Source organism: Platalea leucorodia (assembly GCF_965183815.1).
Source record: "Platalea leucorodia genome assembly, chromosome: 2".
Lineage (NCBI taxonomy): Eukaryota > Metazoa > Chordata > Aves > Pelecaniformes > Threskiornithidae > Platalea > Platalea leucorodia.
Genome location: NC_138824.1, coordinates 120,521,959 through 120,548,801, shown reverse-complemented (window position 1 = coordinate 120,548,801; position 26,843 = coordinate 120,521,959). Strand labels below are relative to the sequence as shown.

General features: G+C 45.3%; 1 protein-coding gene across 7 annotated transcripts in view; it reads left to right on the top strand.

Annotated features, from left to right (window-relative positions):
• The first annotated feature begins 1,393 nt into the window (after positions 1-1,393).
• Positions 1,394-26,843, top strand: part of BBX (BBX high mobility group box domain containing) — a 149,197-nt gene continuing 123,747 nt past the window's right edge. For 6 of the 7 annotated variants that reach the window (XM_082304441.1, XM_082304447.1, XM_082304445.1 and 3 more), the window contains exons 1-2: positions 2,038-2,074; positions 4,832-4,904. The gene's annotated coding sequence lies outside the window, so the exon portion shown is untranslated. Of the gene's footprint in view, positions 1,470-2,037; positions 2,075-4,831; positions 4,905-26,843 lie in introns of those variants that run through there. The other variant, XM_082304448.1, reaches the window with a different exon arrangement.

Here is a 26,843-nt window from a genome sequence, read left to right as displayed (position 1 = left end):
ATTGCGAAGCACAAACATTGCTCTTTTATTGGAAAAAACGAGTACACTTCAGTTTCCATTGTCATGACTACTATTATTATTTCTTTTTTTTTTAATGTGTCAGTTGCTGACTGGGTCAGAGTCCCACCTGGAGACAGGGCCACACAAAAATTAGCGCTTCTAACTGTAACAATAAATGCCTCGTGTTTTCTCCTTTAAAAACCGTAAAGGTCTCACGTTGCATATATTCAAACACTTGTGAACATTAACACGTCGGGTCAGCATACACGGTACGCTTTGACGTTGCGTTTGATTCCTGCGGGGGAAAGGAGCTTTTCCAAAAAAGTTGGGCTGCATTTCCGCGGGGCTTTTCCGACACCCGTCAGCACAATCCCCACGCAGCCACCCAAAAGCTGCCGGCCTCGCGCTGTCGCTTGGTCGGCATCAGCCTGCGAGTCGGACCTGCGAGTTCCCAGATGGATTTCGCATCCATGGGGCTGGTAAGGTGTGTCGGGCGCGGGGCAGGGACCCGGGCAGGGCGCGGGGCCGCCAGCGTTACACGCCGTGCTAGCTCTGCCAAGCAAGTGCCCGCCGCCTCTGCGGGGAGCCGACGCGAGGGCTGCCGCGCTGTCGATGCTGGGCCGGTGAGGGCCTCTCCGCCACGTTTGGGCGAGGACTGCCCAGGCGGCAGGCACCGCCCGGTGCTTCGCCCCGTCCCCGTGCAGCGCCGCCGCCTGAAGCCCCCTCGCCGGGTCAGGGGGCGACCGCCGGCCTCGGCCGGGCTGCCCGGCTCCCCCGCGCCGCGGGGCCGGCTTCCCCTGTTTACTCCCCGAGCAGGGGCTGTGCGGATGCACTGCTGCCGCCCTCAACTTCTCCGCTCGCCGTGTTTTGGCCTCTGAATGAAACCCGCCCAACTCGAGAGAGTAAGTTACCGGGGGGCAGCGCGGGGGGCGGCCGGGGCTGGGGCCGAGCGGGGCCGGGCCGTGCCCGCACCCCGCCGCGGCCGTTACCCCGCGGCGCTGCCCAGGGCAGGCGTAGTTTACTCTCGCAGCCCTCCCCGGGCGGCCAATGGACAGCGGCTGCCGGCGCCGCGGCCGGCGCGGCTCCGCGCTCCCCTCGGCGCCGGGGGCCGGCGGCCGCCGCTACCTGCCCCGCTCCGCCACCGCCGCCGCCGCCGCCGGCTCCTCAAACACTGTGAAGAGCAGCGCGACGATCTTTGTGTGAGTGTGTGCGGGGAGTGTGTGCGCCAGCGGCTCCCTGGCGGGCCGCGGGTGTAACGGCGCCGCTGAATGGCTGGCGAGCCCGTCCCTCAGCGTGCCGGCCAATGGCGGGCCGCCTTATATCCCGGGGAGTGTTGTGGCGCTGCCCGGGTTGCATGGCTCTGTGTGGAGCCGCGTTCCGCGGGCGCCGAGGCGGAGGGGCTCCGCTGCGCGCCGCGCCTCGCTCCGGCCCAGCGGCGCCCTGCCCGCCCGCCCGCCGGCCCCGCCGAGGTGAGTGCGCGCCGCCCGCCGCCCCTCACCGGGCGGCGGGGAGACGGACGGAGACGGGCAGCGGCAGGCAGGGAGGGAGCGGGGTGCCCTCGCCCCACACTTTCCCCTCCGCGCCCCGGCGGCGGGGCAGCCCCCCGGGCCCCCCCCGCGGCGGCGGCGGCCGGGAGGGAGGCGCGGAGCTTCCCCTGCCCTGCGCGGCGGCTGCCGCGGCTCCCAGTCACTTTTCCTCCCTCTCGTCAGCCCTGCCTTCGTTTGAAAGTTTGGGCAGGGGAGGACGGGTGGGTTGGTGCCGCCAGCCCTCTGCCCGGCCGGGAGGGCAGGGGTGACCGGGGGTGTTTTACCGGGGGGGGGCGAGGTGAATTGCATTGCATTGCAGCGCAGTGCATTTAAAAAAAAAAAACCACACACACACACACACACAGACACACACACACCACCAGCAGCAGAAGAAGGCGGCAGGGGTAGGCCAGCCAGTGCCAGGCTGCGTTTGAAACCAGGCACCTCTCGCCGCCACGGAGAGGCAAGAGCAGCGGCGGCCGCGGCGGAGGGAGGAAGGGGAAGGAGGGCGAGGAGGAGGAGCAGGGATAGCCATCGGCCGCCGCTCGGTGTGTGCCGCGGGGGGACTTGACAGAGAAATCGCGGCAGGCAGAAACGAAACTTCATCCCGAGGGGCGGCGAGGCGAGGCGAGGCGCGGGGGAGAGTGCGCGGATCGGTATCGGCTGCCGCCGGCCTGGGGGGCTCCGCGCCGCCGCCGGGGCGGGGGGGTATAAAACCAGGGAGGGCGAGGGAGCCGATCCGGCGGCCGCACGGGGCGGGGGGGGAAGCGGGAGGGGAAAAAAAAAACAAAACAAAACAACAAACCCCGGCGCCGACCCCGACAACAACAGCGGCCGGGCTCGGCCGGAGAGTTGGGCTGTGCGTTTTCCGGTAGTCATCGGCGATGCACCCGGGGCGGCGGCGGCGGCGGCCCCGGGGGGCGGCGGGGGGGCGGGGGCGGGCGGCCCTGCCGGGGTTTCGCGGGGATGTGGGATTATGTTGTGTCAATAAGTTTAAGGTGGAGAGGGAGAAAGGGAGGCGGGCGGGGGCCGGGGGGGAGGCGGCGGCAGGCCTCGGCCGCGCGAAGTCCTATTTCCGAAGGTAAGTTGTGACATTGGGTGGTCGCGATGACAGAAAACTTGGCGGGGGGCGCCCCGGGGAGGGGGCGGCAGCCTCGGGGGGGGCTCTCGCCGCCGCCGGGAGCCGGATGGGTGCTCGGCTGTTATTTGCTGCTGCGAGATCGGGTCGCTGGTAAATTACAGAAAGCAGCCCTCCTCCTCCTCCCCCCCCCCCCGCCAGCCGCTTCGCTCTTCCTCCTCTCGGGTTTATTTGCAATGTATGAAACTTGCATGGCTGTGAGGAGAGCCGATCCAGTGTAGGTTTGCGAGGAGGAGGAGGAGGAGGCGGAGGACGGGGAAGGAAGGGTTGGAGGCAGGGGAAGGGAGGCGATCGCGTTAATCCCGGGCGCCGCACGGCAGCAGGTTTGCGTTAGAAATACCGGTGGCAGCCCGCCGCCGCTGAATGAGGAAGGTAAAACGAAGCGATGCGAGAGCCGCCGAGGCGACATGTACGGCGGCGGGGCGAGAGGCACCGGCAGGCGGCTGCCCGCCCCCTCCCTGCCTGCCTGCCTCCTCCCTCCCTCCCGCCGGGGCGGGGAAGGACCGTGCCCGGGTCTCCCCCGCTCGCCGCCAGCCGAGCCGGGGGGCCGCGGGGCTGCAACCCCGTGCGGGGCGGATTCGCCACTTTTTCCGGGGGAGGCCCGCGGTTAAAAGTTTTTTTCCGGAGGTGAGTGCGAGCGGGGAGGCCGGGGCGCCGCCAGGCCGGCGGTGGTCACTCGGGCCTGGGGCGCCGAAACCATTGCCCGTCCTGCTGGTGACACGTCCAAGTCCCGCAGCCCGGCGGGGCGGCGGAGGGGCCCGGCCCGGCCGCCGGGGCAGGGAACGGGGTGCCGGTCTCCATGTGGCTCTCCCGGCGGCGGCACCTCCTCCCCGGTGGCAGCGGCGGCGGCGGCAGCAGCGGGATCATCGCCCGGGCCCGCGGGGAGGAGGAGGGGAGCAGCAGGGAGGTGTTTGCTGCCAGCCTGCCTCGCCAGATCCCGCCGGGGAGGGCAGCTGGGAGGGCCGGGGAGCCCCCCGCGCCCCCTCCCCGCGCCGCCGCCCCTTCCCTTCCCTCCCTGCCCGCCCGCCCGCCCCCAAAGGTGTTGTGCAGACTTTTCCCCCGGGAGGGTGAGATTTATGCGCTGCATTATTGCTCCTCTCCTCCCCCCTCAAAGCAAGATGGACTCTCTCTTCTCTCTCACTCACTCACACTCTCTCTCTCTTTCTCTCCCCCTCTCCCTGTGTCTTGTCAGCCTTCAAGATCGACATTTTGTAACTAAGATGCAAACTTGATGGTGACCGGGGGCGGGGGGGAGACGGGAAAACCCTGGGTCACGGCGGTCTTTCTCCATATTTAATACCTTTTCTTTCCACCCCACCCCGGAGCCCGGATTCCGGTGGCCCTACACTTTGCACGGGCGGGGGTGGGCGGCGGGCGGGCGGCGGCCGCAGGCGCCGCTCCCCCCCCGGCGGCGGCGGCCGGGGGTCTCGGCGCTCTCCCCGCGGGCTGCGGCGGCGGCGGGGCGGCCGCGGGAGCGGGGCGGCCGGGCCGGGCCGGGCTCCGCCGGGCTGGGCTCTGCCGGGGGGGAACGGGCATTACCTGCGACTCTGTTACAGCCGTGCAGCCTGCCGTCCGTCCCTCCGTCTGTCTGTCTGTCTGTCTGTCTCCCCGGGTGGATCTCGTACCTGCAGTCTGGCGGCGTATTCTTGTTGTTAATTTTGCGTTGTTTGGCTTATCCACGCGCGGGGATTGATCGCTCACTTGTGTAAGTTCCCGGGGGTTATTGTTATGTATGCCTCCTTGCAGATGGTGGTCAACTTTCTGCCTTTTATTTTGATAATGCGTGCGTGTTCCTCCGTGTGTGCGTGTAAATAATTACGTGGTGCATCCCTGCGTGTGCGTGTGTATGTCTGTGTGCGCGCGTAAACATGCATCCGTGTGTACGAGAGAGACAGGGGAAAAATAACCCACCCTGCCGATGCACACTCAGACGGTTTGCTCCATTTGCCCAGTCCTAATGCCCTTTAAAGACACGGTCCACCTTTTGTTTGCTCCTTACGGTTTCCTGCGACTGTCATCTTGTTTTAATGACAACTTAGCTGGGGTGGGGGTGAGGAGGAAGCAAGTTTCAAGTTTTGGGATCTCTCCTCTTGTTGGCGTGGTGGTGAGTTGCAATATTGTAAAATCATGGTGTGCTGATGATGTGCCTTTATTTGATACTTTATAGGTCACTATCACATGACAAAGGCTTTGAGACAGCTTCATCTTCCTCTGTCTGTAATTTCCATTTGCCTTCCTGGGTAAGTATGTAAACTGTACACATGGAAAGAGAACTCGGTTGTTGTTGATAAGATAGAGGTCCTCGTGCTGCCACTTTTTACGTGGAAGATGCTCGTTCAGGTTTTAGCGCCTCAGAAAACATGTCTTCTCTGGGTGCTCATAGCAACTGCTAGATTGCAAAGTTTGTATGTAGGGATGGGTCTGAATAACCTGAGAATTAAAAGGCTGTGCATATTCAGATCTCTCTTCGCTTCGGTTTTCTTGTTTTTTCTTAAACCTTGTTTTGTAAAGATAATCAGCTGATTGACCGAGGGCAAAAGTTTTAAACCAAAGTAACATTAGAATATGCAAAGTGCAGCACACAGGTCGAAAACTTAATGAGAAGGTAAAGTCCTTTTAAAATTCAGTGGTAGGAAAAATGTGAAAATATAAACAGAACAGGTAATTAGAAATCTCTGGAGGTCAAGAATCAGTGAGAAGTTTAGCAGAACTGTAATACTACTGCAACAGGAGTTGGTTCAGTTTTAACACACAAACTGAGAGCTAATTAGAATTCCATCCATGCTCTTTCTGTGTTACTGTTTTTTCTTTTGGCATTGATAAATGCAGGTACCTATCAATTTGAAAGATTAATCTTAGTGACTAATTTACTAGTATTCCTAAGCTTTCAGGTATACAACCTTTTTTTTTACCTGTATGCTTGGAAAAGTTTTGACACCTTTTGAAGGGTTTGACATCCTTTATGCTGAAGTAGAAGTGGTAGTTTAAAGAAGAGGTTCTAAATTTGTGGGGTCACATTCATAGATGACATAAAATGATTGGCACTAGGAGTGCTTCCCATACAATCGCCCATGGTGGCACTGAACTGCATTTGGCCCAAAATGGGGAAGTGGGAGGTAATCTTTTGTTTATGGTACTATTGTGTACATAATTAAAAACAAGACAAGACATGTATTTGGGGTAAGCTTAGTACTCATAAATGCAAATGATTAATAACATACTCTTGACCTTTTGCAGGCAGTGTATAGCAGACATAGGATAAGTGATGGTCCCAAACACTCTGGCTCGAAGGGGGCTGTTGGGAGCAGCTGTTTTGGTGTGATATTATGACCACAGAACTAGTCTTAAGGCTGGGGTAGCCACTGTGGGGAGATGATTTGAAGGGAGGATTCTGCCTGTTCTCCAGTTCCTGTAGAATTACACCCAAATTTCAGTATTTCGGATTTTGTGGGCAGTGAGGTTGGTATGTGTAGGTCTGAGAATATAACCACCAAATTAGATTACTGAAATTCTTTATGACAGACTAGTTGCATGGGAGAATATTGCTTTCAGTTTCATAGCATTACTGACAAGGATCATGTTCTGTGTGGAGTAATTGGTGCAACAGTTCTTACAAAGTAAAAATGTGTTGGGAAATTCAAAAACTAGCAGATAGGCTTCAGACTGTTATTCAGAGCTGAGTACAAATGCACTGATTTCTGAACTTAATTTTCTGTGTTTTCAGGTAAGAGTCAGATTAAAGTGCTGTAAGTGCTGAGGACTTTTTTTCTTTATTTGGAGTAATACTAAAGGGTGCTAAACAAGAATAGCTCAGGGACCTTGCTTCAGGCAGTATCTTCAGTCATTATCTGGTTTTAGTTTTTATGTGGTGAAGTCTTTTGGATGCATGGAACTTTGATCCGAGAAATGAAGTGGTGATCATAATCTGCCCGCAACTTTTAAGAGGAGTGGACCTTGATTTTGTGCATAGTGCTAAATGTAGGTCTCACCTGATGTTGAACTGGCGTGAACAAATTACAGAGAAAAGAAGGGTAGGTTATCTTTTTGATGAAAAAGGCATAATAGAAGCTTTAGAGGAAGCAGAGAAATACATTTCCTCATAGCTTAAAAAAAAGGTAATAAAAATAATGTGCCTAGTTAAGGGGAGAATGAAGATTTCATTAGATTTGTACATGACTAGAAACTTCCATTTACTTTCGGGAGCTTTTATTTTGGTAAAAGGGAAGATTTCTTTTATTATACAGTTCTCGGTAAAGTAAGCGTTCATGAATGGAGTTTCGTAATTCAGTCTTGACGTACAGGAGAGACACCTGGGTCCTGGTCCTGCTTAACAAGTGCTGGGTGCAGTGCTGGTGTGTCAGAAGCTAAAAGGGGGTGAGCTGCTTAGCAAGGCGCCTTGCGAATGCTTCAAAAATTTGCCCATGGTCTCAAAAGTTCGTTGCATACTACTGTCCCTCTCGGCACAGCAAGCTGATAAACCATTTCAAGTAGACACGTAATTTAGCAGAAATGTAACTGGTTTCTGTGTTGAGGTAAACTCAAAATATTTAAGAAGCTTGCCCTTGATGCCTTTGAGTTTTTTGGGGGCTGCTTGCCATCAACCTGTCGCCTGCAAAACTTCCATTGGTTTCATCAGGAGGTTTGTTTAGGGAAGGAGTGTAGGAGTGATGGTGAGAGGAATTTGTCCATGTTTATTTTCCCATTCAAGGAAGAAAACCTTTCTCTTTCATAGCTGTTATGTGAATAATTAAAAGTATTAAATGTCAGTTTTCCACATAAAATATCAGAGGTAATCGCACAGTTATTTTATAGCTAACATTTTTCCTTTTCATCCAGAACTATCTTAATACACTTTGTTCCTAAATTAGTGGTTCCATAGCTTGCAATCCTGTAAGCATGTGAATATCTTTAAGCAGATGACAAGTCTTGTTAAATTCACTGATACGATTGCTTGTGTTCAGAGCTTAAAGTTATTCCAGGTTGCTGCTGCTTGTGGTCTGCGGGTTGAGGATGCGCAACGTCTCCGAGGCTCAGTCAACGTGGCGTTAGGCAGGGCTGTCGTTGAGCGTAGAGCTGGTACCAGAGTGGTGTGAAGAAAGGAAATTTTGACCAAGTCAGGTGGGGAGAGTTATTCTTCCACCGCACGTAGCGGTCGGGAAGGTGCGGGTGAGGTAGATGAGACCTGTGGTGTGCAAGGCTCTGCTGTCGTGTGAAAGCTGTGAATGCACCTGCAGTGAAATCTGGGCACCTGGCAGATGAAACGTTGCCTCTCTTTCGATGCTTCGTGGCACTTGCAGTGTTCAGGCTTCTGTTTGCTTGAAGGTGGCACCTTGGTGGAGGAAGGTACTATAAATTACAGTTGGAACTGAAATGAAACTTTGATTTTAATTTCTGAGTGTGCCACAGGCTGTCTCTGTGAGCTCTGGCAAGTGATGTAGTCAAAACCAGAAGCCACTTTCCAAATTTTGGACTCGGGTCGATCTTCCTGTGCCCTGCCACGGGGGTGGCCTGCCGCAGCTGCCGGTTGAGTCAGCGGCACTGCTGTGGCCTGCTGGCGGCTTCCAGGGTCAGAGTTTACTCTTGGAAGCACAGCCATATGTCCCTTTGCCACCTGCAAATTGAGACGGAAGGATATTTCCCTGTATCATTAAATCCTATGGTGCCCGTATGTTGGGACAGTTTTCCTAAGCGAGTTACGTTGGTCTTAAAGCAGTGTGGATACTGTTTTACTTTACTGTAACCTTAATAATTTATGTTTTCTTTATTACTTAGGCATCTATACAGCTGGATTGAAATAGTAGTTGTATGTATTTCAAAATATTCTTGAGAAGAATCAGGAAAAAGTCACTTTCTGACTTCTGTAGTATAAACTATCTCTTTTCCTTCTACCATGTTTCCACCTCTTTCTTGGGGTGTCACTGTCAGAAGCTTTTTCATTCTGTTTCATGTCAAAAGATTATTAGGACTTACTTCCTTTTTATTGTTTTATTTTTATTTTTTTAAGATCAGTAATGATACAGTGTTTCCCTCTGAGAGCAATGTGGTGAGCCTGGTACTAGTGGACCTGTGAATTTCACAGAAGACTCCTACAGCTGTCACCCTTCTTGACAGTTTCAGAAGGGTTAAGACTTGAACCAGTGTAGGGATTACTCGTAACTTTTTAAGAATGGCTTGATAGGCTGCTGTTAGATTGCATTGCTTAGTAAAGGGAAAAAAAAAAAAATCACACGTTACTCTCAATAATAATGATATTATTAATAATTGGCAATTGTAGGTATTGCCTTATTCGTGTGCTTATGTCCTGTCCGGCAAAGTACATAAGCCATACTGTAATCGCACACCTCAAAACAAGGAACAGTGATTTTTATCCCTGTTTTAGGCATCTGAGGTACAAAGCAGTGAAGGAGCGTAGCCTTGCCTGTAGTCACTTAGCAGGTTAGCATTAGCAGAGAACGGAATAAAATCCGCATCGGACTCCTTAGTTTTGTGTCCTTTCCCTTGGTGTATGCGAGCACTCTGAAGCTTTCCTGGTAAATGCCTGTCTTGACATATGAGTAGTCTCATTGAATTTTGTGCCAGGTGGGCATCTTCTGCTAATATTCAACTTTTCTTCATAATGCTACTTTAAAAAAAACAACCAAACAAAAAACCCAACCAAAACCACCTTCAGAATAGCGTGAAGTTACTGACTTTCAGTTCAGTTATATTTATTGACTGGAGAGTCTAAAGTAGGAGGAGAGCTTACTTAAGAGTTTTTGCCACTAAACGTGGTATTTAAGCTGCTGTGTATATTACATTATTTTATTACACTATTCATTTAATACTAACTTCCTTGTATTAATTTTATGAAGTAAGATACTGTTTTTCATAGCCAAGTTTTTAAAATATGCATTGGTCTGAAATAGTTCTTTACAATTAAATTATTTTTCATATTCACAATCTAACGCGAAATCACAACTGACTTTCTTATGAAACATGGAATTAGCGGAAACAGTTGCTTTGACACTCTGGTAGTATTGTGATAAATAACGTAATTTACTAATTTGAACTTCTGTTTCTAAATATGCTAAACATATTTCTTCCTGTAAGATTTTCAGATTTGCTGATTACTAGTGTTTTGTTACTGAGAATATGGGTTGGCTTTAATTTTAAAATAGGAGTTGTATTTGAGGAGTAAAGCATACTTTACTTAATTACCCAGTGTAGACCTAAATGTAGTATTTTCACAATGATAGCAGCATTTTATTATTTTTAATATTTATAAATTCGATTACATAAAAGATGAATCAACAAAGAGGAAAAGCATGGTTTTGACACTTTCCAGTGTTCATGCCTTTTCCTTTATAGCACACAAATGCATAATGTAATAGCAAGTCCTTATGAGCATGGACAATTCAGCATGTGAAAATAAACTAGCTTCAGGCGTATCTGAGTACAAAGAAAGCTAGTACAACAAAATTTCAATTTTTAGTGAGGGGAAGGAAAGTTAACAGGATTTTATAAGACTACACTAAGAAAATCAGTTGCTTAGGAAGCATGGAATTTTTATTGTCAGAAATCTTCCACGTGGGTGTTGCGATATAAGAGACTTCATAAAATGTAGCAACTGCTGAAAATAAGAAACAGCATTTTATTGACCCTTCATGTCACAGAGAGCCTCATTCAGCAAAGATAAAAATAATTCAGTGGACTTGCACAACATGGGATCTATGGAACTTAATTCAAGTGGAAGCTCTCTTGACAAGAAGCTTAACAAGTCCTGTCTCCACCTTCCCTTGCTGAGGCGAAGTGGGAAGGTGTGTCTTCCCCCTGCCTGTTTGGTGGTTTTTGTTTGGTTTTTTTATTATTTTTTATTTCTGAAAGGCAGTATGTATGTAGCAAATTGTTGAGGAGTCTTCTTTGAGACATTGTGAATCCACGCTAGCTGCGTGCCCGGCTGTGGGGTTACTCTCCTCTTACGCAGGTGTAGCAACAGGAAGATTTCTGCCATCCACGCTCTCAGGAGGGGCTTCGTCCTGCTCTTCTGAAACCCAGAGTTCCCCGTGGCAAGGCCGGGCGCAAGCGTTAAAGGCCTGCTCCTTGGTACTGTTGATGAGAGCTGAACTGGCCCCTGGCAGGATTCAAGTGAGGGAAGCTTAAACCTGGTCCTGGGCCTCTGGTGGGCTGGGTCATGGGTTGGTGACTACACCGTCCTGCTGAGTGTGCTGGGCAGTGCTTTACTGCTGTTGGGTTGATGGCTTTCAACCTATACCTTTCAGTTCTTTACCCAACATGTTTTTTCTGCCAGCTACGTAAGGACTTTTAAACATATGCCTTGTCAGAAGTTGTCAGTCTTTTTCGTTTTGTGGGTTTTTTTTGTTTTTGTTTTTCATTTCTACCCATGTCCTACGCAATCAGGAGTTATCCAGCAGTGGGGAAGGCATGTCACAGTAATAGTTAGGATTATATCTCTTGTGGTGGAATAGTAAGTCTTCACTCTTCAGCCTGTATGTTCTGTTATGAAGCAAATAATCCTAGGTTTTTGTTTGCCTATGTGAGAAAATGTGTTATTTTGTGGCTGTCAAAGCAATATTTAAGAGAAGGACATCACAAGAGATTTGGAGATGAAGCTGGATAAAGAAAACCTTGGGAGAGAATGGAAGGAGTGAGGGAGAACTTGATTTCTTACCTTATTTCAGCCTCTTCGGTGTGAAGTAACTCCACGGAAGTCAGTGGAGCTGAAACATTGTGATGTTCTGCATTAAAAGTTGTCCGTGCAAGTTGGGAGGAAGTTGCTCTGTCTTGCCAGATTGATGAAAAAGGCATTTTTGTGGTTGGCCATGTTTTAATTTGCTTTCCACAAGTGGTCTTTGAGCCACATCATGCCTACAGTAATCTACCGCTAGCAACATCATGCTGATTTTTTATTTTTTTTTTTTTACCTTACGGGGCGAAGTACAGGAACATCAATGTATCTTGTCCTAACTACTGAAGACCTCAATCCTGCAGCTACAACTGTGCAATTGGATTCCTGAACAAAAAGCCAGAACCAGAGCTGTATCAGCAACATGCACCCCTTTGCAGATCTGCTGCCTGAAGTTGCTGGTGGCCTGTAATTTCTCAGGAAAGCTGCAGATGTCACATTATTCTTAACCATTGATGTGCCAATAGTCCTGCCAGGGTCATGCACCCGTTGTACTGAGCAATCAGTGCGTGAGCTTATAGGCAGTCCCTGACCTGATGATGAGCAATGCAGGAAGGGCTAGGAATAGAGACATTGCTGAAATATGCAGAGTTCCCATAAATGAGAAGAGGGTGGAAGAGCATAAAGTGTGAGAATGCCGTTTGGTAGATGATACGTCTTTTGGCACATACACCATTTTGTTCGAGTATGTTTGCTTCCCAAGTTGGTTATATGGCTAGGCAAAGAAAGCCTTCTGATGCATTGCAGATCAATGGTTGGAGATGATAGATTTGGAAAGAAGTAGCATTATCACCTCCACTTCATTGGTGAGTCTGGCTTCAGATGTTCTTTCTCTTTGCAAAAGGTTTCTTTATATCCAGATTTCATGTTGAATAGTGCAAACTTCGTGCCTGGCTCAGTTCTAATCAGTGAGTGCTCCGTGCCACAAACTTGGGAGTTTCAGGGTTTACCTCTTTTTTTGAATACGTCTGTAACTTTTTTCCTTATTTCAGTAAAGTGTCTTTATTTGTATTTCTTCCCTCTAATTTGTTTGAGATACTCTTTCATACATTGTGTTAAACATCAGTCATCAAGTGCTCATAATATATTTTGAAACAAGTACACAAAATTGCAGCATGATCCAGCACTGATTACAGAGCTATGGCATGCGAATTAATAAGAAAATAAAAATAACATCATTAATTTCCAGCTGCTTTTGGAGAAACAGAGGTGTTTATAGGGGGAAATTTGGTGTCTGCAAAATGAAGAATGACAAAACTGGTAGCAAATCTATTAATGCAAGTAACTGTTCGCAATTTACTTCCTCTGTTCTGTTGATTAAAAATGGGTTCCAATGCAGAAAGAGTAAGCAGAAGCTCTGGCGCCATTCTTTTAAAACTGTTGGACTAAATAAACAGTACAAGTGTCGGAACTAGAGCAAGGGGAGGGAGTTCTTAACTTTATTTCTTAGTGTAGAAAACCTTAAATAAGGGAAGTAAATTATGGATAGCTGTGTAACGGTTGGTTGAATGTGTCCATTTCCCGTTAATGTGAGAGAGAATTGCCCGTGTGTGTGTGAGGGGAAAGTTCTCATTTGAGTGTTTCCCTTGGTAGTAAATCAGTATTTTCCTTGAATCTTTTCTGTGTGCTTGTACTCGTCTGTCCTCAGCATTGTGTACCAAAGCAGCAGAAGGTAAATAAAGTCTATGGTTAGAAGTGACCCAGGCAAAATCTTACACCGTGAGGACCCTCACCACAGTTTGGACCGTCAGTTTCCATCGGAGGAAGCTGTCGGAGGGATCTGGATGCCCTGTTGCAGGTTTTGAAATCTCTACTTAGTTTGCTGTTGCTCAGGGCTGGCCTGTTGTTCAGGTGAGAGCTCCCAGCAGAGCTCGGGGCCTGCGTGCCTGCAAAGCCTTCCTGGTTTTTAATCAGCAAAGGAAGATCCTGCCCTCCTGAGAGACATGTCTAGAGGAAGCGGATTATTTATTTATATAGTGAAGTGGACTCTCGAGGATGTCCCTGTCGAGCTTTCTGTTTCGCCGCGCCGTGTGGCGATGGGGCCAAAGCCAGTGAGAGGATGCTGGAGTGCGGGGAGGGAAGCACCTGAGAAAACTGGCCAGATACTGTGTTTTGTCTAAGAATTGTCCTGCTGGTTTCTGTGGCACGGGTGATCTAGTTTCTGTGTGCAGTCGTGCTTTCCTGGATGGACCCACAGGGCTGCATTTGAAGTTTGCTGTTATTCTTCACTTACGGAGACAGAAAAAGAGACATTGAAACGGGAGGTGAGGCAGTCATCACAGACATCCCCGTGCAATCGGTCACAGGAGAGAAGGGCACAGCGCAGGTCTTCCAGTGAGGACAGTATGTGTTCTTATTCAAGGATCCTAGAGGGAAAAAAAAAAATCTTTGAGGGGGGGATGGTGTTTTGTGGAGCGCTAACAGGCATTGCAGAGGTTGAGCAGGGCCGAAGGAGAGAGCGGGGGCAGGCGCAGCGAAAGCAGGGGCGTCTTACGCCTCGTGTTCCTGGCCCTTGTGAGCGCCTCCGTGCCAACGCTTGTATGTCTGATGCCTTGACGTTCCAGTTGTACCTATTGAACTGATTCAAATCGTGATTTTGGTCAATGAACACTTAGTTTAAATGGGTGCTTTTAATCTTATCTTACTTTGGTATTTTTGTATTTGTTTTCTCAGAAGCAATCTCTATTGGTAGATGACCGTTAAAATATGTTGCTAAATATAGCCTTTGCACTAAATTTGGCACTACTTTTTTGTTAATTCAGAGGATGCACTGTATGCCTGCACACTTTTTAAGTGATTACATGGCTTACATGCATTTATTAATACTGCAACTGTTAAGAAAGTTTGGATTTAGGACATGACAAATTACGCTGTTTTTTTTTTAATTGTGGCCTTTAAAAATGTTCTATTTAATAAAGCTACACTCATGCACGAACACACACGTGCACACAAGTTAATGCAAATAGTTTGCACTTAAAATGTAAGTAAAGTATTACCCCTAATAAGGTAACCTATTCCACTGTAACCAAATGCAAGCTTTTAGAACTAGTAGAACTCAAACTTCTCTGCTTTGCTTTCTCAGATGAGGAGGAAAACAAGTGATCTTGCTTTTTCAGTTCCCAGTTAGTTTCTCAACTTTACACCAAACTCCACTAAGCGACTCATGGAGCAAAGACATTTTCTCTGCGAATGCAGTGGAAGTTACTGCTTTCAGGTAACTTAGTTGTAAACCTAATGCTTGTTCTTGGTCCTTTGATGAAGACTTACCTGTTCAGTGTTCAAACTTTGTTTACAGTTTTGGCATCAAACTTCTGTAATTTGTTTTAATTTAATATAAATTGAGTTATATAATATTACAGTAGAATTTAACATCAGTTTTTCGTAATTTAAAGGTAAATTACAATTAGATATTTTTTATTAAAATACATTTAGCATTAATAACATCTGATTGAAATTTGGGTCCGATTTCTTTGTTCAGAAGGGATTAATTCATAACTGTATCCGCTTCTGTTAAGCTGAATATATTTTCTCAGACAACTTCAGTATCCATTATCCAAAGTTTCTGTTACTAACAACGGATGCCTTGGGCAGTATCTTCCGCCATTAAGGAATGTGGAGTAACTCACGAGGTGTCACTGTCGCCATATTAACCTTTTTTTTTGTGGGAGCTAGACCCCTCTGTAGCTTCTAGCAGATATAGATCAACAGATACCCGTCTGTTTACACAGTTACGGACTTAACAAAAAAAAATAGAAGTGATTATTTTAAAATTGCTGTTGCAAGCTTTCCTCTAGACTATGCGGCATGTGACTGTGACTTTAATGGTCGAGAGGGGACTTTATAACTTCCAGGAATGAATCTAGCACCGCTGGTGTCCAGAAACCAAAAAGTGAAACCAAGCTGGTTATTTGATGCTGAATGTATTACTAATGTATTAGATGAAGAAAGAGTAAGGGGAAAAAAAAATTGGTAAATATGTCATAGCAACTCCATGGGCTAACATGGGTAAAGAATTCTGACCCCCACCCTACCAAAATATTAATAGCATCTGGGCAGAGTCAGAGAGCTTGATAACATGTATTGACTCTGCAACTCCACACTGTTTTTCTGCAGCAGGGGAACCATGTAGCAGTATCTGTGACCATTAAGGAATGCAGAGTTAGACCTCAGGTAGTCGAAGGGTTGTGCTCAGAAATGTAGAGTGTGCCTGAGGCCTGGTGGCACAGTTATACAAACTACTCATATATTGCAATTTTGCCCCCGCCCTCCCGAAGGAGGAGTTACACACCAAGAAGTGTTTTTATGGCCTTCTCTCCCCAGCGCAAACATAGGTTTCGTGATCCTGTCTTTGTCCTGTTTTTCAATATTCTTTCATGTCAATGTATAGGGTATTCAAAGTCTCAACAGTTATTGTGGTCTTGTATAACTGGATATAAAAAGATAAGATTAGAAAGCTAAATAGAAATTGAGGAGAATTGAAGCAAAGGTCAAAATGCTATTGTAGGTCACAAATGTTTAAAACAGTCAATTTTTAAAGAGGAAAAAAAAAACCTTCCTTAAAAAATTGAAATGGGAAAATTACTGAGTATTACCTATTCTTTTTCTTAAGAGAACAAGCCAAAGTAAGATGAATCACACATCCTGAAAGGGTCGTCATTTTCATTTTCACATACATTTGGTACAAGATCAGTAAGAAAATAAAGTAGTTGCATATTTAGGCAACCTTTCTGATGGAAGCTGTTTATTGCTGAAGCATTCATGTTTTATGAAGCTGCCCTAAAACAATTAGCTCTTGTTTAGCATTAAGTGTTTAAACAGAGTGCTTTACTAATGTGGCTGATTTTATAGTTATTGCATTTCCATAGGATTGAACTCTTCTTGCTCTAACTTGCCTTTCCCCCCCCATTAGACGTGTGAAATGTTGAGGCTTTCTTCCCTTTCAGAAAATAAGTATTTGAGCCAAGATTTTCTCAGGAGAGTTGGTATCTTTGAGGGTGTTCTGTCTGAGATGTCTCAGAGAAGCCTGTTACTCAGCATGTGCTTAGCAGTGTTTTCCTGCTAGGTTACACTGAAATGGGCTACTGGTCAGGCTAAAAAACCTGGATATAAAATTCATTTTGATCTGAATTCAAAGTTAGTGTGAGCTTGTGTAATTCCACTGAGGCTGCTGAACAGAATTTGGCTGTGTTAGTCACGGGGATTGTGGCAAAACCACCTAGGAGCAGTGCGTGTTTAAAATATTGCTGTAAGTACATCAGTAACACTTGATTGGAAGAATGAGGCACCCTCACTCCTTTTTTTTGGGGGGGGTGGGGTGGGTGGCCCATCACTGCAATTAAAGCTCACTATTTTTCCTTTGCTTTGGAGAGTTAGTCAGATGGATCAACTTACTGAAATAATCCCACCAACAGTCCATATTTAGATAACAGGCCAGTCATCTTCTTGAAACAATTTTATACTCAGGAACTTCCAGAAAATGGTATCTTCACAACCAGAAGCGTTTCTGCTAGTGCTGAACCAAACTAGTGTCGCTGCCAAGCAGTCTGCTTTCATGGCAGCTCCAGCCAAGCATAGAGGGAGTGCAAAGGCAGGTGCGCTGTCTTAGCCCCAGCACTCCCAAGTTTGTGTAAGGTAAGCTGCAGGGGAATATCCTTTGCAAAGTATCATACATATTGTTCACTGTCTGCAAAATATATTCCATGACTTTCCCAGGTACTTCTCCCCCTGCACCCCCAAAAGTGACAGGGGCAACTAACCATGTGTGTGATTCCCCCACCTCCCATCCAAAAAGGGGCCATGCTGTTACCTGGGAGCTGTGCCCCATTAGGTCTAATCGCTGCCACGCTGAGCTCAGCGAGAACTTTGCTATTAACTGCAGTGGAAATAAATTCTGACTTGTAAGAAAACCTTCATGAACCTCATTGAGGATTCTTTAAGATCATCTGTATTTTACCAGCATAATGATACTGGTGATTGGTGTGAGTTTTACTGTTGTACAAATGTGGGTGAAAGTATGAGCATGGATGCAGTAACCTTAGAATAAAGGTACAGTATGCCACTACAACTTTTTCAGCTACGGAGACCAAAACAGGCAGTAAAATACCTTTCACAAGGGTGTGCTTGCATTTCTGTAAGTTTGCTTTTTTGCCATTTGAGGTACGCTGGTATAATAACTGGTGTAGAAGTGAAGCGCACACACATACACACACACACAAAATCCTTTGCTAGGTATAGACTAGTATCCTGGTGCCGTAGTACTTGTTCTGATTGTGTTCTTGTATAGCTGAAACAAAACTATTTTCTAAGGTAGACAAATTCATAGAATAATGCATAAATTATACTCTGATGGAGCTAGGAGTGAAGAAGAGTGATCTTGGAGTGAGTTTCTAGTAAAATGTGTCCCAGACACTGAATGAACTTCTTGAAATACAACCTGGGGCATACACAGTGCTGTAGTACAATTTACTATTTAAGCTCAAATATATTCAGAGGGATGGGTGAAAATACGTTCCAACTCTACACTTATATTTTAGCAAGCAAATGAAAGGTTATCACTTCCTTCTAGGATTCCAGCAAAGGGTGAAAATTGTGCCGGATGGAACAGGCTGGTGCTGCAGTTTTTACCATTAACTTGCTTCATGATCTTGGGCAGATTGCTTCCTCTTTCTTTCTCTGTTTCTCCATTTACAAACTTGAGATGATGGTGGCTTCTTCCTTTGTAAAGTGTTGTGTGATCTCTGGAAGAAAAACTTGGTACTGAGTAGCAGGGCAGAAGGTTGAGAAGAGTTGTCCAGATTTTTTTTTTTTTTTTTATTACTATGTGTTCGTTCTATCATAGGGTAAAATAGCAGTTGCATTACTTGTGGTGGTGTTACAATACTTGGGGAAAATTTTACACTGAGGCTCAGTTTCCTTTAATGTTTGTGAAGATCTAGAAAAGATGCCACCTTCTTTCTCTAGAGACATGGACTTCAGGTTGACTTCTAGCATTCATCCTACCAGAGAGTCAAAACAATTCACTTCCTAAACAGGTATATAAACAAAGTCTTTAAAAAGAGTGTGTACTGCAGAACACAGATGGTGTTGTCATTCATATGTGTTACATATTTTGTTAAACAGCACATCATTAGGGTGTAATAACACTTTGCTCTCCTATTGTGTACTTTTACAGGCATCAACTAACTACATTTTACAAACATTTCAGAACCAGAGTTACCACCCCTGTTTTGCAGATTGCAGAGTAGGCCCAGGGATGTTCAGGTAAGACCAGATGGCTGGTGGCAGAATCAAGTACAGAACTCCTGAACTTCCTGCAAGTTTCTATGTTGCTGTTAAATTTATTACACCAGCTACCTCTTTGTTACTGAAACATCTGCCCTGTGTATGTGCATATATTAATTTTCCATATTGGTAGGTGGAAAAAATGATAATGAACTGTCATCTATCGATTTCGGGCTTACCGGTTAAGTATTTGTGAACTTACCAAATCTGTTAGCATCCAAGTTCAATTCAAAATTCTTCTACTACGTTTAAGAGCTTGTGCTGCATTATAGAAACATAACCTTGTAGGTCAGAGCTTTTGGACCTGGCGTTTTGTTCTTCCAACTCAGGGTCTCTTAACTCAGTGCTGTGTGAATACTGCCCTCCGTTCTTCCTACTTCTCTGAAAGTGACTTTGGCAAGGATGCATAAGCATGTCCTGTTTGTGGTCCGAGATGTGTGAAAGTGACAGAAACGTATTTATGCTGGTTCCAGGCATGAGCTGGAACGTACCCACTGCTCAAAAGGGCTTCTTAGGCCAGGCTTGGTCTGTACTTACATATTTCGGAGCGTTCGGTTCAGCTCTCTAGGCTTAGCTGCTTTCTCTAAGGATTGGCACAAGTGGTCTGGAAGGAAGTCAGCATTGTGGCAGTGTGGCGTTTTATGGGGCACTTTGTAGTTCAGGTCCCAAGTTTAAACTTGTAGTTTCATAGTAAGTCAGTAACACGGAAGCCTGATGACTGTCTTTTAAAGCATATTAGACTGAGAATCCATGGATATCGTGCTTTCTTTTCTTAGGCTAGTACTGTTCAGAGCTGTGGACTTCGGTGCTGACCTAGGGTTTTAAGCATGTTCTACTTTCTCAGTTGGCACACAGTCTTGAGCATACCAGAACTCGATTTCACAGAAAATTCTTAATATCTTGTTCACCTTCCGATTTCAAATCCAGCCATCTGTGTGCTATACTGTGAAATAAAATGCTAGAAAGCTAAGAAGATAATCGGTAAAAACTGGTAGATCCCAAGGGAGTTATCCCCCATCCTTGCTCTACAGTTCCAGCCAGCACTATCAGGTTTTTTAACTGCTGACCTTTTTTTACATGGTGCCAAACTTGCATCTTTTGGACTGAGTTTTTCCTGTGTTGGGTTTATCTTTAAGACAAGGGCCATGTAGGGTTTTCATCTGAGGGAGATGAGAAAGAATTTCTAGAATAAAAATATTTATCTTCAAGAAAAAGAAAGACAAACAAAAAAAACCCAACAAAACAAAAAATGGGGAAACAGCCTATAGATCTTAAGGAGCTTGGCCTGAAGAATGCTGGTCCTGCTTGCCATCCAAAGAATTGATTTTTTTATTCCACAAATACAAAAGTTTTTTGTTTGGTTGGTTTTTAAGAATTGTGCTTCAGTTGTGGAGAAGACAAAGATCTTTATATACTTGATTATTTTAGGGCCCAGTCCTGCAGTGCCTCTGTCATAGCAGTCTCCCTGAGCTTTTGCAGTTGCAGGACTGAAGTCCTACGTGCAGCTAATCTTACAGGGACCTGATCCTGCTCTGAGACATTTTGGCACAGATCCTTGGGCACGTGCACAGTTCTGGGTAAGCTGTTGTGGCTTGATATCAATGAAACAATTGGTGAAGATGGATCTGATTGTGGATTCCTGTTAATGAAGCAGCAAGGTTCCTCTTGGAAATCTGATAAGACTTGTTACCTACAGAAGTTTGTAAATTCTGTAACCTGAGTGATTTTTTTAGAGATGTTTCTCAAGAACTGGAAACAACTACATTCAGAACTTTCTGCTTTTCTCCTTAAAATATAAGGTTAAACAGTTGAGAGCAAAAGGAGATGAATAAGGGTATAGATAAAATAAAAACAGAAGGGGTAGGTGGCTCAATAGTGGTTTGGTTTTTGTTTGGGTTTTTTTTTAATACTACTTCTACCGGTTAATACATAAATAAAGTAATTTATGTAACTGCTTGGAAAGTTCCCTCAACAAAAGTTTGCAAAAGTCAAATAATGTTTTTGCAGAAAAATATTCTGAGAAAAAGTAAAACAAATCTTACCCTGACAGCTAAGGAGTAGTGTTTCAGATGGGAACCAGGCTGAAGCCATGCTGTGATGCTTCCTTGGCCTGGACCAGATGCTTCTGGCTCCTTAGAGAACTTGCAACTTTAAGCAAAGTTAATGCTGGTCAGTTTTTGCTGCTGGTGTTCAGAATGCTGTGGACCACAGAGAGAACTGAAAATCATCAGGTACTTTTCAGTCTGCTGCTGCTTGGGAGTGCTGTTATTATCGGGCCTAACTCAGTTACATTCACCAAGAGGAGGACTTCTGGTCAGGGTATGAGAAGTGTGTCTATGCTGCCACTGGTTTCAAACCACCCTGAAGAATAAGGCAGTAGCTCAGCTCCCTGGTACTGCAGTTAGACTGCTATGAGCAGAAAATTAGCTCGGGGATCTTCCCACTGCATTGGTAATACTGCAGAATATAGGAGTAGTAGAGAAATAAAATGGGAATAAGAGGATACGGCAGGATATGATTCGCTTGCATCAAAGTGGAATTTCTTGTAGGGGCCTAGTATTTTACTCTCATGCTTTATGGTGTTATTGAGACCTGCAGTGGGTGTTGGATCTGATCCATTCTGGTGCTAGAGCATGCTATTTCTTTTTCTCTGTAGCCAAGGACTGAAGGTGGCTCTTAGATACATGTCTGCAGTTACAGTGAGACTGACTTAACATCATGGTGCTCCAGAGCAGGGAAAAGGCTGAACCAAATAGCTCGTGACGAGGAGATGTCTGTATTCCTAATACCCAGAGTGAGGTAAGAGTATAGTGGTACCTGGGCTGTCCTTGCAAGACGTTGGCTGTATCTGGGACGGGTAGGGTGTGCCCTGCGGTTCTGATTCCTGGATCACCCAGATCGAGGGCTCTCTTCTAGAGCGCCCTGCCTGTTTGTCTGTCTGGGTTTCCTGTAGTGGAGGTTGGGATGGGTGAGGACAACTGTGAGGAACATTTTGGTGTCTTCCAGACAGTCAGGAGACAGAGACAGCTCAGGCTGGGAGGGATTCTCAGTGCTGGAGCTGAGGTGTGGTCAGAGGTTGACACGGACACCTCTGAGCTTTGGCCTCTAAGTTGATTGTATGGCTATGAGGACTTTAAGAGTATATAGGAGGAGGTTAAGGGGGGGAGGAATATGATGGCTATCAGAGCCAACCCCACTTGTGAAATTACCAGGGAAGCTTGTGAGATCGTAAAACTTTTTATTCAAGAACACAACATTTCTGTCCCTCAGGTATACTGTGCCAACTCGATTCATTGCCTGACACTTTGTCGTTGTTTCACTCTTTAGCAAAAATGCATTCTGCTTATGGATGAAAGAGGACATTCCTGCTGTATTTCCTCTGGCTGTGGATCTGTAATTATTGTTCTTGAGTTTATTTATGAGCTACTAAGGCCTTTCCTAGAGATGATTTGCTTGTGACGTCAGGAAGAGCTGTTCCCGTTTTGAGTCTGTTGACAGTTTTTCCTTTACCAGAAGGAAGTTCCAAGGAGTTAAATTTGCTACAGTTGGTGTCAAGTACACAGCACAGTAGATCTCCACCAGGTTCAGTGAAACAGTTGCGGGATGATGGGGAGGAAGAAGTGCTCCCTACCTGTGCTTGCATTTCTACGTATCTGTAACAAATCACTTGGCTCCGACAATAGAAAGGAGCAGGTTCATTGAGGCTGTTAATCAGGTTCATGGAGTCACATCATCTGCAACTCCTCTGTGCTGTTTCATTTTTGAGACTGGGAGCAGCAGAGGTTTTGCTTAAATGAGAAGAGAACCTTATCTTTTCTCTGTTGGTTGCAGCTGCTGTTGTCTTTTGCACCTCCACAAAGTAGGTGTGGCGAGTTACCTGTCTGAGGGGGCAGTAAACAACACATAAGACATGAGGATGGAGATCCATAGATCTTCACCTGCTTGTTACTGTGTTGAAAAACTTCTTCCATTCCAATTGTCTTATTCTTCCTTGGAGAACTTCACTCATTCATTGAGTTGGCCGTGTATAATAGGGGTGGAGAGGAATGAGGAGAGGAAAAACATTAAATAGAAAGTCAAATTGCAGTTAAAAGGTAATCACATGGAATCAGATCTTTTGGGAGAACTGGACGTGTGTTATCACAATATTAAAAGTTAAGCACATGCGTAATTCCTTATAAGACTGAGATTATTATTGGGTTTCAAAATTGCACCTGACCGCAAGGATTTTCAGCCTAAGTTCATATTATTTCTATGTGGAATCTGTTTCAAATATGTGAAATTTACTGCTGGTGACAAGTATTTGATCATAGTGTTATTTTAAACTTAGATGCATCAGCTTCCAAAACTTAGGATTCTTGACAGATATTTAAATATTTAAAACACCCTCCATAAGATTACTAAATCCAGCAGTTCAACTACGTAAACAATGCTAGGAGTAATGAACCAGAAAACAGTCAAAATGGCGTACCCTCTCCATAAATATTTCTGTCTTATTTTAACATTCACTGTGGTGAAACACAAGGAAAGTAGCTCCTGAATGTTTATTTGTTTTAACTGACTAGCTTGCTGCTGAAACAAACTTTCAGGGAAATCCGTGGAGTCCCACAAGGTGGCAGGAGCTAACTGTTCTATACTAGAGCTGTGGTCTGAAGGAAAGTAAAGGTAATAAAGTGATTTTTGCTAGTTGCATGCATTGAAATCATGAGCAAGTTAGACCAAAATTTCAAAACCGCACCTTGTGTAGGTGTTTCTTGGACTTCTGAGTAATTGGGGCAAATGAACGAGGTTCTATCCTCAAGAATCTTACTTCAAAAGAGAAAGTTCAAGCATTCTTTCTTTGTCAAAAAAAAAGGACCTTTATTTTCACTCGGTGGTGGTAATTTGCTTGTAATGTGCATCATCACTCTGAATGGAGAGCAGGGATGAAGCCATGCAGGAACTTGCTGGCATATGAGGTTCACAGTTTAACAAATTGGCAGTGAGCATCTCTAACTTGCAAACTCACCCTGACATCGTGGGAATGCTGATCACGAGGTGGGACGCAGCGGCCGGGGCTGTGGGACGGCGGGAGTAAAAGGAATTCTCTGCTGCTTCAATGAGGCCGTAGAGATGTTTGTCTTTGGAAACTCTGAAGAATCAAAACGGTGTTAAAAGTATCCAAGTTTGGGGATTATTGGAAGTAATCGAAATAGCTCATTCTAACTAGTGAGACTGTGTTGGCTAGTATATAGTGCATAAGGCTGACATTTACTCTTTTCTGTTCCCACTGCCCCAGTCTTTCTTTAGGTTGCTGGAGTTCTTATTTCACTTTTTCTTACTCTTGTTTCCACTTACCTGCTGATGGTCAGCACTCTCCTGAAACATTTCTGTGATCAGGATGTAAAGCACTGCAAAAGAACAAGGGGGTTAATGAATCATGCCTTCAATGAGACATACTTGAGACCTGTGGTTATACGCTCATGCTTGCTTAACCTTGCACTTTGAGTTCTGAGTATCTCATTTTTCTAAAATCTCTCTGGCCTGTCTTAGAAGAAATCTGCAGACTTAAGGTTTTAGTTGGCAGAAGTAACACTGAACAGAACAGTAGTAAGATGAAGTGATTAGCCCTGATTCAGTGGACCACAAAGTGTTGGTTTTGAGACTTGCGAATCTCTTGATTTGTGTTAGGAGATTTTATTTTAAATCAATAAATGTCCGTTTTTATTTTTTGAATGAGAGGACAGATCTGTATATTAGCCAGGTATCTTTGGGAATTTGGATAACCCTGTTTATGTGGACAGACAATGCAATTCAGTAGGACTAAGGTGAAATTGAGAACAGGTAGCTTTCTTAACCAGTAGACAGATATTAGCAGTAAAAATAATTCCACTCTTACAAAAAAAATTCAGTTTCTCCCATCCCACTTAGTGTCAATTGCTTGTTATTATGCTGTAGGAAAAGAATCACAAGTGTTTGTGATGGGGATATCTGGAATAGCCATATGAGGTGAATTGAGTGAAAATTCTTCCGTGCCTATATATGAAATAGCGTTTCTTTTTCTAGCAATGGTGGAGGCAACTTACGAACATATAAAATCACTTCCATAGTGACTTACAGACCTGTGGCACTAGCATGCATTGTCCAGTAAAATATCTACACCTCGTTTTACTGACAGGAGTGACAGGACAAGATGTAGAGATGAACATTTTCAGCGGCTGCCATAAAGGAGTAGCATATACCATTGTCTTGCCAAAATATGGGGGCTTCAGAAGCATTTCTTTTTATACCCTTATTTGCAGGAATGCATGAAATTTAGGAAAATCTTCATTGTTAGGGCAGACCTGAATAATTTTAGTGGATGCAGTCAGATGATACTTAAAATTTCAAAGTGGAAATGTTGTGATTTCCAATGGTTACACCTTTCACTTACCTCTAATTTGAAACGAATTTTAGTTCTTACATAAACATCCTAAAACAATGACTAGGAAAGTAAATAATTAAGCAAGGATTCAGCATTTGATGAGCACAGTACTGAAATCTGTTATATGCAGTTGAAAAGGTGCATGATTTACGCAGGTATGTACCAGTAGGATTGGACTGACTATCAGTTAGAATTTAAATTAAATGACTCAGCTGTGAATTATTAAGCAGTTGGTGCTTATTGGAGCAAACTTAGCTGTATCTGTCATTACTTCTGTTCGAACTTTTCAGTCACGCAAGTGAGATAGATGCCTCGTTCCCATTGCAACTCAGTGAGAAGCAACAGGTCGCTTACGTTGACTTGAAATACTCACCCCCCCCCCACCTATACGTACATATGATTAAAGAAATGAATTTTGAACTTGAAGATGGGAGATCATGTATTACCAAGGTGTCTGTGTTCACCAGTGTTCTTTAAATGTAGTCCCTGTATGCTACAAACACATGGACCTTGATGTAGCTCACAGAGTTTGCTACTGCTGCACATTCAGAATAATATAGCAAGGTAAAGTTTGATTCTTAAGTTTCTTTATTCACAAAAAGTCAGTGATTGTGATAATAATGGGGCTAGAAAGAGTAATGCAAGCAACTTGCGTTAATTTGACCACAGAGTCAATACAGAAGAAGGCTCCAGAGTGTATAGTGGCATATGTAGTCTTGAGCAGAGTGGTAACTTTCCAGAAAACAGTGGGCACTGTGTTGTGTTTCTCAGCAGTGATAAAGAAATGACCATGAGAGATTTCTGCTTTGTGGTGTACTTAAAATTCTTACAGTGAACCGGGAGGCCTGGTAAAGATTACTGAATAGTATGGCAATTACTGTACGACTCCAAATTAATCACAAGATTACTAGGGGAAATAGAGGTGGGAGGTGGAGAGGACTGCACAGGACCTGTGCTTCTCCAGTATAAATATCATCTTCCAGGAAACCCAGGGTGTTCCCTCCATATGTGCCAAACCCTCTCTTTAATGTCTCAACTGTTCTGTTGATTTTAGTTAATTCAGGGACAATTGGAGTCGTCCCATCCACCAGATCCCCTACCGAGGTGCTGAGTGCTTTCTTTTCTCCATGACCTCCTTGAAAATGCAGGGCATCACTGGCCTCCAGTAAATGCCCAATACAGCAAAGGAGTTCAGCCAGACCAACAGGCAAATATACTGCCTGTTTACTAACAAAACTAAGTTTTCTGCATCCTTCCGAAGTCTGGTTTGCAGTTGGATTTGATGGATTTTGAGATCTAGAGAGCTGGCTGTGCAGTATGCAGGGTCTTTTAAAAAAAACAAACAAACAAACCAAAACAAAACAAAACAAAAAACAAACCGAAAAACCCACCCCAAACAAACCTCAAAAGATTCGTTATTACCAGCTTTTTAGAAGCACCTTGTTAAAATGTAGCATTTTAAAATGCAACCTGTCGATAAAACCTGGCATAATCTCAAACCTTAAGGGTAGGTCTACGTTGTAGACCACTGTGTTTTGTAGTTAGTTACCCAAGTGTGCTTTCAATAAGGTAGAACAAATATCAGAAGTGGTTTGGCAGTGATAGCGTGGAGCTCTGTGCACGCTAATTGAACTTGCATTGAGTAAGGGTAAACTAGCTCAGGCAGAGCTGGGCTGGGCTGCTGTACTTAAGAGTTCCTTGTATTGGGTTAGTTGGTTTAAATCAGGTTTCCGTGTCTAGGAGCATAGGGCTGCTGAAAGCATCTGGAGTCTTTGGGGCCAGTGGCTGACGGTTGGTGCCATCTGCGATGAG